Source organism: Mauremys reevesii, linkage group 2, assembly GCF_016161935.1.
Source record: "Mauremys reevesii isolate NIE-2019 linkage group 2, ASM1616193v1, whole genome shotgun sequence".
Taxonomy (NCBI): domain Eukaryota; kingdom Metazoa; phylum Chordata; order Testudines; family Geoemydidae; genus Mauremys; species Mauremys reevesii.
The window spans coordinates 253,648,497-253,662,620 of NC_052624.1; positions in this window are offsets into that span (position 1 = coordinate 253,648,497).

The following is a 14,124-nucleotide window of genomic DNA, read 5'->3' on the forward strand; positions in this document are numbered from 1 at the left end:
GAGTGTAGGAGGGTGCTCCAGGCTGGGACAGAGGGGTTCAGAGGGTGGGAGGAGGATCAGGGCTGGGCCAGGGGGTTGGGGCACAGGAGGGGGTCAGGAATGCAGGCTCTGGGAGGCACTTACCTCAAGCAGCTCCCAGAAGCAGCGGCATGTCCCCCTCCCGGATCCTACTCGGAGGCGCAGCCAGGCAGCTCTGTGCACCGCCCCATCCGCAGGTGCCGCCCCTGCAGCTTCCATTAGCCATGGTTCCCGGCCAATCGGAGCTGCGGGGGTGGTGCTTGGGGCAGCGTGCAGAGCCCCCTGACTGCCCCTACACATAGGAGCCAGAGGGCAGACATGCTGCTGCTTCCGGGAGCTGTGTGGAGCCAGGACAGGTAGGGAGCCTGTCTTAGCCCTGCTGCACCACCAACCAGGCTTTTAACAGCCCAGTCAGCAGTACTGACCAGAGCTGCCATGGTCCCTTTTCGACCAGGCATTCTGGTCGAAAATCGGACACCTTGCAACCTTAAGCAAGTTTAGCGCTAGCATGGAGTCCTTTCGTGTTACTACCCAGCACACAGTACATAAAATGTGGTGTCAGCAATCAGTGTAATTACACCCAACAGCGAGGAAGGCTGTGATTAGCAGGCAAACAAAACAACACCTAAAAACAGGTAGTATAGGCCACTGGGAATACTGGATTTACAAACAAGAAACCTTGTACAAGCGTAGAAGAAACAACTGAATCTGTATCCAGATCTGACCAGAGGGGATAAAGAAGAAAAAATAAAGGTACAACTTTTTTACTATCACGTTGGGAAAGAAGGACAAGAAGTGAGTGAGAAGTGCGTACTGCCAGGGATAATGTCCGAAACACTGGAAGAGCTGATAAAGGTGTTTGAGTGCTGTGACCCCAGACAGAATGAGATTGTAGAGAGGTTTTTTTTACTCAAAACCAAGAAGCAAAATAGAGAATATATACTTACATTATAGAGCTGAGAACTCTGGTATTTACATGTAACTTTGTGTATGGGGAGATGTCAGAAAGCCAGTAAAAGTTTGAGGTAGTTGGACTCTTCTGGACTTTCTCTCTGGATACATCTTGCGGTCCCCACCGGCAGACGGAAGACTTGGCCACCGGAAGCCTGCCGCTGTGCCACTCGAGAGCCACACTCAGCTTTGGTAATTATCAAGGGTTGGGGGTGTTTTAATAACCTGTTGCGGATGTGTGTAAATGCTTGAGACTCAGTAAAGTTTAGCTTTAAGTGAAAGCACTCTTGTGTTGTCCCGTTTGTGCCAGCCATCTATCGGTCAGGTGGCCGTGTCTCCCCTGATTTATTTCCTGACACCACCTTGCACAGAGTAAAGTTACCAAGAGCTTTGGGTTGAAAGAACCCCGGGTAATATTTGGACACATAAAAGATTGCCTAAGTAAAGACAGGATCATTTGTGGAACATGTGATGCTGGCCTTCAGGCAGGATTGTTGAGAGAAACAGATCTAACCTAACAGAAATACTTCCAAATAGCAGGGCCAGCTGAACTATCCAGGGAAAGTATAAAAAAAAATTAGTCACTATTGCAGAACACGTACACAGGCTCAAGCTAAAGTTGCCCAGGAAGCAGAACAGAGACATACTGACTAACAACACAGGCATCACAGTCCAGAGTACATACTGTGGAAAGCAACAGGAAAGGCAGAAAATAAGGCCTTGTCCACACTGGCAGCAGCATATAGGGTATGTGTAACTATGCGCCACAGTGAAAAGCAGGCTGTGTCCATATTGCAGAGTGTAGCTACATGTGACAGCAAATGGCTCTGGAAGTGGGGAGGCAGCAGGGAAAGGCTCTGGCAGCAGAACACTACATTGCTAAAAATAGCAGTGTAGACAGAGGAGGTACTGCTTGGGTGTGGGGAGAGCCATGTAGGGTACCTCCCCATAGGCTCTGGCCAGGTTGTGCCTGCCAAAAGTGGAGGGGCAGGGTGAGGGCAGTCAGCTTCAGGAGTGTTACTGAGCATGCTTGGTCCATGTGAGCATGCTCAGTACAAGCCAAGCTGAAAATCTGGGGGAGCACACGACCCTGCATGCTCTCCCCTCTCTAATTCTGACATGTCTTTATTTGCCTAAGCAGTGCCTCTCCATCTACACTGCCCAATACAGAGGTAATACAACCTCTCCACTGCTACTCGATATTCATGTGTTCATATGACCAAGGATCACTTTTGTAAATGGGGAATCATCACCGAGTGGATGTGTTTCTAGCTGAGTCCCTAGGGATTGGTTCATGATCCTACACTATTTAAAATTTTTCTTAATGACCTGAAAGATAACACAAAATTATCACTCGTAAAATTTTTAGATGACACAAAGATTTAGAGCCCTAGCCAGTTTTTAATCTGTTTAATGTGTGCCAGGTTGTTTTTGTATCATTCTAGTTTCTTAATAAACGTGTCATGCAATACAAAGTTTACTAGCTGTGATGTCAAGAATGGGTTCTGACATACTGATCTTGATGTGCTATCCAGCCACGTAACAACCCCTCCCACACCTTTTGGCAGGTACTGTTGGGTATGAATGCCTAATGGGCATCACTCTGGTTCCAGAGGTGTTTTGGTATAAACTGAAGCATGCACATGGAGGAACTCACAGACATCAAGATCATAGCAGATGACTTATGAATTCTGGTTGATCTTAAGAAATTGCTGTATCACCGAATGCCTAGGAGTACAGTGGAGTCAGCCAGATGCTGAGCTTTGTTATTCTGACAGCCCAGAAGAATGACAATGTCCTATGTATGTACAGAACCTAAAAGTGGAAATCTAACAGCGAAGGTATATTTCCTTTATAAAAATATATCCATCTTGACAGTGGAAAGGGGAGAAGGTAATTCAGCTTCCATGATTATACAGTCTTGTCCTCTCTGCTCAGGCTGCCAACAAGGTGCCAATTAAGAGGGTGACACTTGCTGTCAGTGCTGCGTCACATCTCCTAGAGCAGGGACAATGAAGGGTCATTAAACCTTGAAGAGTCCCATTCAAGTGGGAGCACCTTCGAACAACAGAGTGGCCACATCCTAGGTAAAGCCAGTTTTCTCCACCTCTGTGCAGGGGTCTGGGGTTTGGAGCAGCAGAACTTACCCAGAAGCAGAACAAAGAGATCACGTATTAACGCTGGATCTTAAAAACCACAGAGCCTGACAGACTTGGGGGATAGAGGGCAGGGAGACTCAGAGTGATTCATAGAGGAAAGGAATCTTGAACACTAGAGAGGAGCAAACAGGTATGCTTTTGTAGTATAAAGGTCCTTTTTAACTGTGGGACCAGCCAAGAAAGAAGGGAACTAGCTGCAGAGAAGAAAGAGAGACTCCATGATTTGTAGACGTGCTATACCGGGGAAGGGGGGAATCTTGGAGTCCTTAGAGCAGTGGTTCTCAACCTTTCTAGATTACTGTACCCCTTTCAGGAATCTGATTTGTCCGGTGTACCCCAAGTTTCACCTCACTTAAAAACAACTTGCTTAAAAAATCAGACATAAAAATAAAAAGGTATCACAGCACACTGTTACTGAAAAATTGTTTACTTTTCTCATTTTGTCTGTATGAAATTTTAGTTTGTACTGACTTGGCTAGTGCTTTATATGTAGCCTGTTGTAAAATGAGGCAAATATCTAGATGAGTTGATGTACTCCTAGGAAGACCTCTGCATATCCCCAGGGGTACATGTACTCTTGGTTGAAAACCACTGCCTTAGAGGACTCTGAGCTAAGCAGACAGGATGCTCCAGGAAATGCATTTAGGTGTTTATTACTTATTCTGGATCTGCATATTTGTTATGCTAGCTAAAGTAAACAGATTGTGGTTTTGGAATTTTACAAGGCCTGCTATGTGTCTGTTTGCTTTCACTATCACCTCTCTGAAGAGGTGAACTGTGAACTCAAATTGCCCACAAGGTTGGAGCTTTAGGAAAGGGTGTGCTTGGGCTACTGGGGAGTCTGGGGGAGCTACTGGTCCTGGGAACCTAGGACAGCTGGGCCGCAAGGTCCCATTTCCATGAAGGGGCAGCAGACATAGTACCTGCATGGAGGAAGTGTGCCAGAGAGGCCAAGGGAAAAGAAGACAGTTCTGCAGCCTATTCAGGCTAAGGGAAGCTTAAGGGCACATGGGTCTAGTGTGTTGGGATCCAATCATAGTAGCCTGGTGACGTTTAACAGGGCTGTGACAATGGGCAACTATCTTTCTAGGTTCTGCACACTCCTATCAGAAGCATGTGAATCCTGGAGACACTCAGCTCACAGTGTTGCAGTGTCGGAATGGTAAGAGACCTAAGAACAGGCATTCGAAAAAGTAAAGACAATCTTAAGTGAGGTACCAGTCCTAAAATACCAGAACCCTGAGGCACAGCTAGAGCTACAGTGTGACGCTGTGATGCCTCAAAAGGTGGAGACATTGGAGCAACACGGATGCAAAGCTGCCCACAGCATTAGCTATTAGAGCTCCCACAGACACAGAAAGGGGGTATGAGTAGATAGAAAAGGAGCGACTGGCTGCATTCTTTGGAATGGAACAATCCCCTCAGCCACCTTTGGACATGCAGTCTGGTCAAAGCCATTAGAAAGCATCATGAAGAAGCCACTGCTGAGTGCACCCAAGTAACTACAATACATGTTACTGAAACTCCAGCATTATGATATGAGGATAAAGTGCTGGCAGGGAAAGTCACTACTGGCAGCGGGTACACTGAGCCGGGCATACCTTCCAGATTGTTATCAAAAGGACTGTGATCAATTGTTCTTCATGTCACAGAACATAGGACAAGAAGTAATCTGCTTAAACTGCAGCAATGGAACTATAGGTTAGATATTAGGAAAATGTTTTCAACTATAAGGATAGTGAGTTAGGAGGTTGAGAAGCGTTTTTAAGAACACGATAGACAAATATCTGTTAGGGATGGTCTAAATATACTTGGTCTTGCATCATTATGAGGGGCTGGATTAGATGACCTCTTCAGTTCCCTTCCAGTCCTACATTTCTGTGATTCTATTACCATTTTCAGTAAAATAAATGGCATTATTAGATCTAGATCCTAATCCAGATCTTAATATTAAGATTTCTTAAAGCCACCCTTCTGCGTTTTCCCTGAGCAACATTGCTTTACTTTTGTTTGGTGTTTAATGGCAGATTTTGGAACCCTACTCATCTTAGTGAATACTTACTCGTGCAGGTAGACCCACTGCTCTCAATGAGACTGTCCATGAGGTAAGGGTTCAACTATCTAACCTTTACGACACAGAAATTTATAAACCTTGGGAAGCACAGGATAAAATTCAGTCCCAACATAACAGGCATAATCCCCCAGTGGGAATCTCATCCGTTTATTCCATGGCTGAATTTGGCCCAAAGAGCTGATCACTATTCTCCTTAAATATTCATTTTGCAAAGAGAGGGTTTATATAACCTGTCGATTTACATTATAGCTAATGTAAAAAGTTTGTGACTGCAACCCTAAATGTTTTATCACCTGTCAGACATTTAAATGATAATAAAAAGTAACATCCTTTAAATTAATTAGACATGATTAGGACTTCAAGCCCACAGGCCACTTCATTATGCAAAAATTATAAGTTAGCTATTTAAATTACCATTAAATTGATTCTTATGTTAATTGATACTACACTTATAACCCTTGCATTTAATTTCTATAGGATCTTAGGAGATATTATTAAGCTTTAATACATGTAGCTGAAAAGTATTAAGCAACTGGCTTCAGTGGAGCTAGGATTTCACCCATGGTCCCTGCCCAAGGAGGATAGGGATAGATTTTTCAAATGCATTTAGGCATCTGTTATGGAATGCACCCCTATAGTCACACCCTACACACTATTGTAATAATCTTTGTACAAGGTGTGCCTTGTGAGGTATCTTTTGAAAATTCATAACTTGCTGATCAGAAATATCATGATAAAATGCATGTAGCAACATTATGTGTAAAGTTATGAACATAAGGTAAAATCATGACTGAGGTGTGGCTGGGGGAGTGGCTAAACCAGTTTCTCAAAGACAAAGGGGAAACTGATGCCCCAGCCAGGTGTCAACAAAACTGATGGGCCATCACGTAATCCGACATGACAATACCGATTTCAGCGCTACTCCTCTCGTCGGGGAGGAGTACAGAAATTGGTTTAAAGAGCCCTTTATATCGATATAAAGGGCCTCATTGTGTGGACGGGTGCAGGGTTAAATCGGTTTAACGCTGCTAAATTCGGTTTAAACGCGTAGTGTAGACCAGGCCCAAGTTGCTATCCTTTGGCAAGAAAGGGGGGCAGGGACAAAGAGAGCTGCATCTTAGAAAAGAAACAGCATGAGGTCTCCTTCATCCACCAGATGCCCTGACTCTTGGTTTTCAGCTGGAAATGCTTTTAAAAGGAGGACTGAAACTATAAAAAGGAGGGGCAAATGCCCCAAGACACCCAAGATAAGAATGTCCATACTGGATTGGACCAAAGGTCCATCTAGCCCAGTATCCAGTCGTCCAACAGTGGCCAATGCCACTGTCCTCTCTCTGCCTGTCCATCTCACTCTTTGCACCTGAGAAGACAAAAGAAACAAGCTGTTGGACTCTGGGAGAGGGGTCCTGACCTGAAGATTTACCTTAAGTTCCAACAGAACTGCTGTTGGAAGCATGTGGTGAGAAACTTTGCTTGAATCTAATATAGTTTGTTAAAACATTTTTAATGCTAAACTTATCTTTATTGTTCTTGTAATCATTTCTGATCTATGCTTATTTTCACTTAAAATTTCTCTCTTTGTAATTAACTTCTTTTATTGTTTTATCTAATCCAGTGTGTTTAAATTGTGTCTGGGTAATTCAATGTAAGGTAACAAATTGATGTATTATTCCTTCAAAGGAATACGAGACTTAATCTATTTGTACTGTCCAGGAGAGGGCTGAGCAGTACATGTCATATATTTCTGGGGGGAAACTCAGGAATGGGAGTGCGTTGGTGTCACCCTGCAAAATAATCAAGGGTGGTGAGAGCCAGGGTGTGACTGGCAGTCTGCAGTTACACACACATCTGGGAGTGAGCTGCATGATAGCAAGCTCTTGTAAATGGTCCAGGCTAGTAGCTATAACAGTAAGGCATTATCAGGTTGAAAAACAGGGGTGACACTGTCCCTCAATGGTCTGGATTGCACCCCAGTATGTCATAGCACCTAAAGATGAAGGTAGGTGCCTACTGGGATTTTCAAAATTGACTAACCTACTTAGCTGCTTTTGAAAATCCCACTAGGTACTATCTTCATCTTCAAGCACTTAAGTACCTTTAAAAATCTGGCCTTACAGCCAAAATAATTATCCCAAATCAGTCAAATGAAGATGCTGGATTTTATGAGATGAGCGCCTCACAAAACTTAGATTATCAATGCTATGTATAGATCACATAGGCTTCTGAACACACCTGAGTAAACAAAGATTCTGGAGAAAGCCTCTTTATAAGACTTGAATGTTTGACTTACCAGCGAGAAGGCTCTATACCTCAATATCAGTTCTCTGAGGCATTCAATTCCCCTTCTTGTAAAAGTCTGCAGAACCCCACAAATCTTCTGAGGCACCTCAGGATCACACAGTCCATTCTGCAGAGATGAAACACTTTTCAGCGGACAGCAGCCCATCTGGAATATTTACAGGAAATTTGCATCTTTTATTAACTTGGCCACCACTCAACATTGCTGTATTGAAATAGAAACGAAAGAATATTTTCATTTAAAAAATCCCAAACAAACACTGATCTTCTGTTGAGAAGCTATCAAGAATAATGTATTTAACAGTTTAGCAACAGCATTCAGATTGCCCCGTGGACATACTCTATTCCATTACTGACAGAGAACATTAATAGAGAAAAAAGGCTTCTTAAGTTAGCCTTAACAAAGTATCTTTTTTAACTAGATTGCTTTAGACCATGTCATACTGAAGTGTTATGTCTTAAGGATTTTTCCAAATGAATAAAGCATGACTAAATGAATTAATGTACAGTAAATAACTGGTTATTGAAAGAACTGATCTATGAAGGATACACAAAGTAATGGCTCGATACATCTCTGAGATGAGAATCAGGATCTATTATTGCACTGGAATACTCCATGTAAATGTATACAGTGAGTAAGGAAGTGCTGCTGCTATGATACTGTTCAGTATTTGCCTTTATGTCTCTTAGAGTTCTTTTTGTATCTACAGGCTGAGAATTCATTGTAAATTATAGCGGCACCCAGTGGCACCACAATAATTAGGTTGTATAATCACTTCCATTATGAACCTTTATTTCTGAGTTTTAAAGCTCAGCTGTAAAGTGTGTTATAGTCTGAAACTTGGCGTTCAGAACTTCAAGGATTTAGCTTGGGAGTGATGTTGGGGGTTTTTTAAAACAAATTTTCAGATAGTGGTTCAGTTGCTATTTTATAGTTGAAGTTATTTTTTGTACTTGCATAACTTAAAAACTGCTTCAGAGTGAGCAAGGAAATTTGGCAAGCAATTAGTTCATAATACAGTTTAACTACTTTTGGCATTATAAAGTAAACTATTTTCAATAGCCAAGATATTTACATTTGAAAAAGGGTACTTAATACAGGTTTAGTAAATACTTTTCAAGTGGATTCTTTCTTACCATAATCTGGTATAAAACAATTGTTGTTGTTAATAAACAATATGCTTTTAAATACAGATTGCTCAAATGTACTTATACCTCCCCAAATATGTTCATTATTTTCACAGTTGGTTGTCAGAGCTCTGACATCTCTCATCCAGATATTAAAACTCTCCAATACAAAGTTAAGTCTAGTCTATACCGGAGATTTGCCATTAGTGGTCAGCCACTGATACAGCTGCATTGGCATAACCCCCACCCCCAGTATAGATAAACAAATCTGGTATTTGCAATGATGGAGCACAATACTATTGCTAAGCTCCATCAGTGCAAATAGTAGCTTTGCCTGTCTACGCTAAGATTTGCAACAGTGCATCTATACTGATGGCTGTAATAGGGGCACATCCCCAGTCTAACAAAGCCTTTGAAAAATCACTCCATTGAAGTCAGTGGAGTTACACCAGGGATGAATTTGGTTTATTGCATCTTATTCTGTAATTGCTCAGAAAGAATTATTAAGGTTTAGGGCAGATTGTGTCTTCAAGGCATAGGTTCATGCTGGAGGTACAATGTGAGCGCACACCTCGTGTGAGTACACATCTCTGCTTCATCTTTTAGGACAGTACAGCATGCTCTCCCTATATGTCCAGCTAGTTTGAAGGTGATTGGTGCTGCAGGCTCCTTGTTCATTTTCCACTTTGTGAAGTCTTGCCCTGACGGAGCACATCTACAGTACAAAATGTTACTGTATTCAAACAAGGGTTTAAGCCTGACTAGCTGACATGACACTGAACGTGATCTGCCTTGGTCTATGTTGACCAGTCAGTTGTGGTCAGCATCATATTAGCTGACTCTACTTCTCAGAATAGCGTTTAACACAATACAGTTTTGTAATGTAGATGAGCCATTGTGTCAACTGTTATGTGTCTCTGAGGCTTTTAAAACTACTATTAAAATTGAATGGTAGAAAGGTGATAAAGAATGGTAAATAGAAATTAACTCCTACAGTACCCGTCTTTGTTTTGTTTCTGATTGTGACTGGGGAAGATCCTCAGCTGGCATAAATTGTCATAGTTCCATAGAATTTGGGGGAGTTATGACAGTTTACACCAGTTGAGGACATGCCCCTCAGAGTGTTACAAGAAAGGGAAGCTACAGGTAAAGCTGATATGATGGAGCACATTTTCAAATACAGCTACTTTAAGTTGTTTCGCGCGGCAAGCACTGGGAAGGGGGGAGGAGCAGGAACACGGCACGCTCAGGGGAGGAGCTGGGGAAGAGGTGGGGCTGGGGCAGGGATTTGGGGAAGGGGTTGAATAGGGGCAAGGAGGAGGTGGAGTTGGGGCAGGGACTTTGGGGAAGGGGTTGGAATGGCGGTGGGGCAGGGCCAGGGACAGGGGGTGCTCAAGCACCCACCGTCACTGGGAAAAGTTGGCGCCTATGCCACCTGCCTCCAGGCAGACAACAAGCACAAATTGCGCAACTGGCTGCTGAGAACTAGCTGTAATGGGAGCAAGTGAGCCATTTGTGCACCGAGAACACAACACTTCAGGCACGACCCATGGTGTCTGCCCTGGAGCAGGGTCCGTCAATACCCCCATCGGAACAATTGTCAGCAGTTCTAGGGGTTTATGAATCAGTGTCGCCTCCAGTTCTTACTCTGTCCCCAAGCCTATGCTTCTGACCGGGCCAATGTAGGCCTGGTAATTGGTCTATTGTCTGGGGAAGCTTTGGATTGGGCTTCCACTTTGCTGGAAGGCAATAGCCTGGTATTGTCAAACTGTAACACTTTTCTTCAGTCAATATTGTTAATTTATTATGACTCTCCTTGTGCCCACTTAGCAGAAGTCACTTTAAGGAAGCTTCAGCAGAGGCAGGGCACCATCACCTTTTATGCAGCACACTGCCACTGGCTTTTCACAGATGCTGAATGGAATGAGGCAGCACAATTATACCAATTCTGATGTAGCCTGCCGGAGGAAATTAAGAATGAGCTGGCTCGGGTAGAGAATACTGCAAGTCCTGGACACTCTCATCAACTTTGCTATCTGAATTAATGACCGATTATGAGAATGAAGAGGAAAAAAGGGGATCCTTCCAGCCACCTTTTCCCATGCAGTCCATCAAAGCACGCCCTGCTTACTGAACCAATGCAAGTAGACCTAGCCTTTAGACAGCTTGTCCCATACAAACCTAGAAGAACTCAGGAAATAAACTGGCCCAGGTGCAGTAAGGGGGACCAACCTGGGCAGCAAGTCAAAAGAAGCTCCCGAGCTTTGAACCTCAACTCTGACTGACACATGAATCCAACTTCCTAGGAAGACCTTTCACCTGCAAGTATCAAACCAGCGGTGTATCCCTAGAGAGGCATGATGGATCCCAACAGCAGGCCTTGACTGACAAATGTATAGACATTGTGGCAGCCTGCACCCTGTAAATCCCATTACAACCTAAGTTCGCCCTGATCTGATTGAAGCTATTGATGGCTCACCCCTATCCTCAGGACCCATAATTCAGGAAACAGTCCCTGTGGAAGTCTTTATCTGAGAACACAGGGAAATATTGCAATTTGGGGTGTTACGCTTCCTGCTGAGATCTCCTAGCTGGCCCTCCATGGTCCCCTCATTCACTGGCAATGACAGGAAATGAGTTTCCTTTCAGAATTTTGCAGCATTGCCAGGGACAAGCCAACATTGATCCAACCTCCAACCCACAAAAATCACGGGTAAGAATGTCCACCCAGATGGGTACACTCTCAGAGTACATGGCAGAATTTACTTGTAAATACCAAGTGTTCGCTGATGTGTTTGAAAAGAAAAATGCAAATATCCTCCCCCTGCACAGGGAGTATATCATTGCCCAATAAATTTGCAACCAGGACTGAAGGTTCCATTTGGGTGGATCAACATTATGTCAAAGCCCAAATTGTCAGTATTATTAGATTATCTCCTAAGAAAATCTAGCTAAAGAGTTACTTTGTAAATCAACATCGTCAGCTGGAGAACTGGTCCTCTTCATTAAGAAGAAAGATGGCAGTTTCCAATTCTGTGTAAATTACCAAGCCTTGAATCAAATCACAATCAGGAATCGATACTCTCCACCCCTAACTCTTCAGATGTTGGGTTATGTGGGGACTACCTGAATATTTACTAAAAGTAGACCTTCAGAGAGTTTACAATCTCATGCATATTAGAGTGGATGATGAATGGAAAACAGTGTTTAACACCTGTTATGGCCATATAGAGAATTTAGTCATGCCGTTCAGCCTAACGAATGTCCCAGCCACTTTCCAACATTTCCTCAATGGTATGTTACTGGATATATTAGAACAATATGTTGTAGTCTATCTTGATGATATACTCATTTTTTCCAACAACCAGAAGAGCAAACAGTTGCCACGTCAGGACAGACCTAGAGAAACTATGATAACATGGCCTTTATGCTAAATTAGAAAAAATGTGCCTTTGATTAAACCACTATGGAGTTCCTGGGTTTTATCCTGTCTCCTGAGGGAATTAAGATGGATCTGCACAAGGTCCAGGCTGTTCGCAATTGGGCCATGTCCCGAAATATCTGTGACCTGAAATGCTTTCTTGGCTTTTCCAACCTTTATTATCCGTTCATCCCAAATTTCCATTGGCCTGCTGAGGCCCAAACTGCTTTTGAACAATTATGCTGCTCCTTGTTCCTGCTTTCCTGACCTGTTCCTGGTTCCCTCTTTCCTGCCTTGTTCCTGTTTCTTGCCCCGATCTCTGGCTTAGACCCTGTTTCTGAGGCTTGGCTCAATGCCTGATGCTGACTTCAGCTCCAACCACTAGATCCATCCCCCTACGTCTTCTCCCCAACAGTGGACAAGTAGAAGTGTTCTCTTTTTATGTATTTATTGAGTTCCTTAGGGTCCTTACACAACTGTAATTCCCCTTTTTTGTCTCAGCAATTACTAAGGAGTGCACTCAATCTGTTGGTTGTTCTGTTCTCCAAATGCTACCATTTGCTGTCATGTTCTGCAGCTCTTCTTCTAGCCTTTTTCTTAAATGGTTGTGGAACTTTTTGTGTGGCATATTTCTGCATCTTTTCTTAACCATGTCTTGTATGTTACTGAGAAAAGCCCATTTCCTGTGCTTACATCTTCATTTTATGCTATTAATATTGGTTTTATGTTGTCTTTGTGTCTCTCTATGGCATACATCCTCTTAACAATACCCACCACCTCACACATGTGTAGGTGCAAGACTGGTTGCTTGCCTCTGTATAGTAGCACAAACTTCTGTTTTATCATTTTCCTTTTGTATTTCCATTGTGCGTTCTCCCAACACTGGAACTGAGCCTCCATTTTAAAGTTTCACTAACATTTTTGACTCTTTTACTTTTATGTTCTCCTTACATCTCTCTATTTCAGTTTCTGTTATTACATTTACTTGTGCCCTAGTGTCGAGCTTGTATGTCACATAAGTGCCATTGTGCACATTCAAATTAGCCAGACCTTTTCAGTTTTCAGCCTCAAACATTATTGTGCTTAAAACACCACTTCCTCTTTACTTGAGGAATCCATTCTTAATATATGCACTCTCCTGCTTTTTTTGCACATTTTAGCATAATGGTTGGGTATATTACCATTTTTACATATTTTCCTGAATGCCGGGTATTTCTGTACTCAGGCTGGTTGCCACATCACTGGCATTGTTTCCTGCTTTCCATTTTTCTGTCCCTGACCAATTTAATGTCTGTGAACATTTTCCCTTGCTGGTTTAGCTACGGTACTCAGTCATATGCTTTGTGCTTTTCTCTAGGCTTTTTCATTTGTGTTTCTGTTTGTCCTGCTGCTTGGCATATACATATTGCACTTTCTATTGGCAGATCCATCACCCTTAGTAACCAGTCATGGACTTTTTTATTGTTACATCCCAGGACAATCTGGTGTTTAATGAGACTGTCTTTTAATATTCCATATTCACAGGACTGACTTTTTTAGTATTCACTTTGTGACAAACTCCTCTACTGTTTTCCCCTTCATTCTGTGTTCTCATCCTGAACATCTGTCTATCAAAAGTAACATTTTTTCCTAGGAACACAATTATGATCAAACATTTTCATTATTTCTGCAGTTTTCCTCTTTATGTAATACACTGTAAATATCTAGGGATTCTGTGCCTGCCACTATGAGGAGCAGAGCAATCATTGCTCCTTATCCAGTTTATTTGCCCCTGCGGCTTTCATATATAGTACAAATTTCAGTTTGAACTTTTTTCAGAACCAACAATTTCCCTGATTCTCAGGGCTGGTGTGGGAGTTACTTGCAGTTACACAGGCTCTATAGCAGCCATTTTAGTGTTGCCTCTCTTACTGGGTCTTCCAGCTGTGGAACCAGGTATTATCTTTAGGAAGAGCAGACTGGTATAAAGATAAACCTTTTATTATGGACAAAACTATGGACAGAATAAGGTAACAAACTTTGTACTCCTCTATATAGAGCTTCAGCCTGAGACTGTCCTGTCCTGGGCTTCTTTG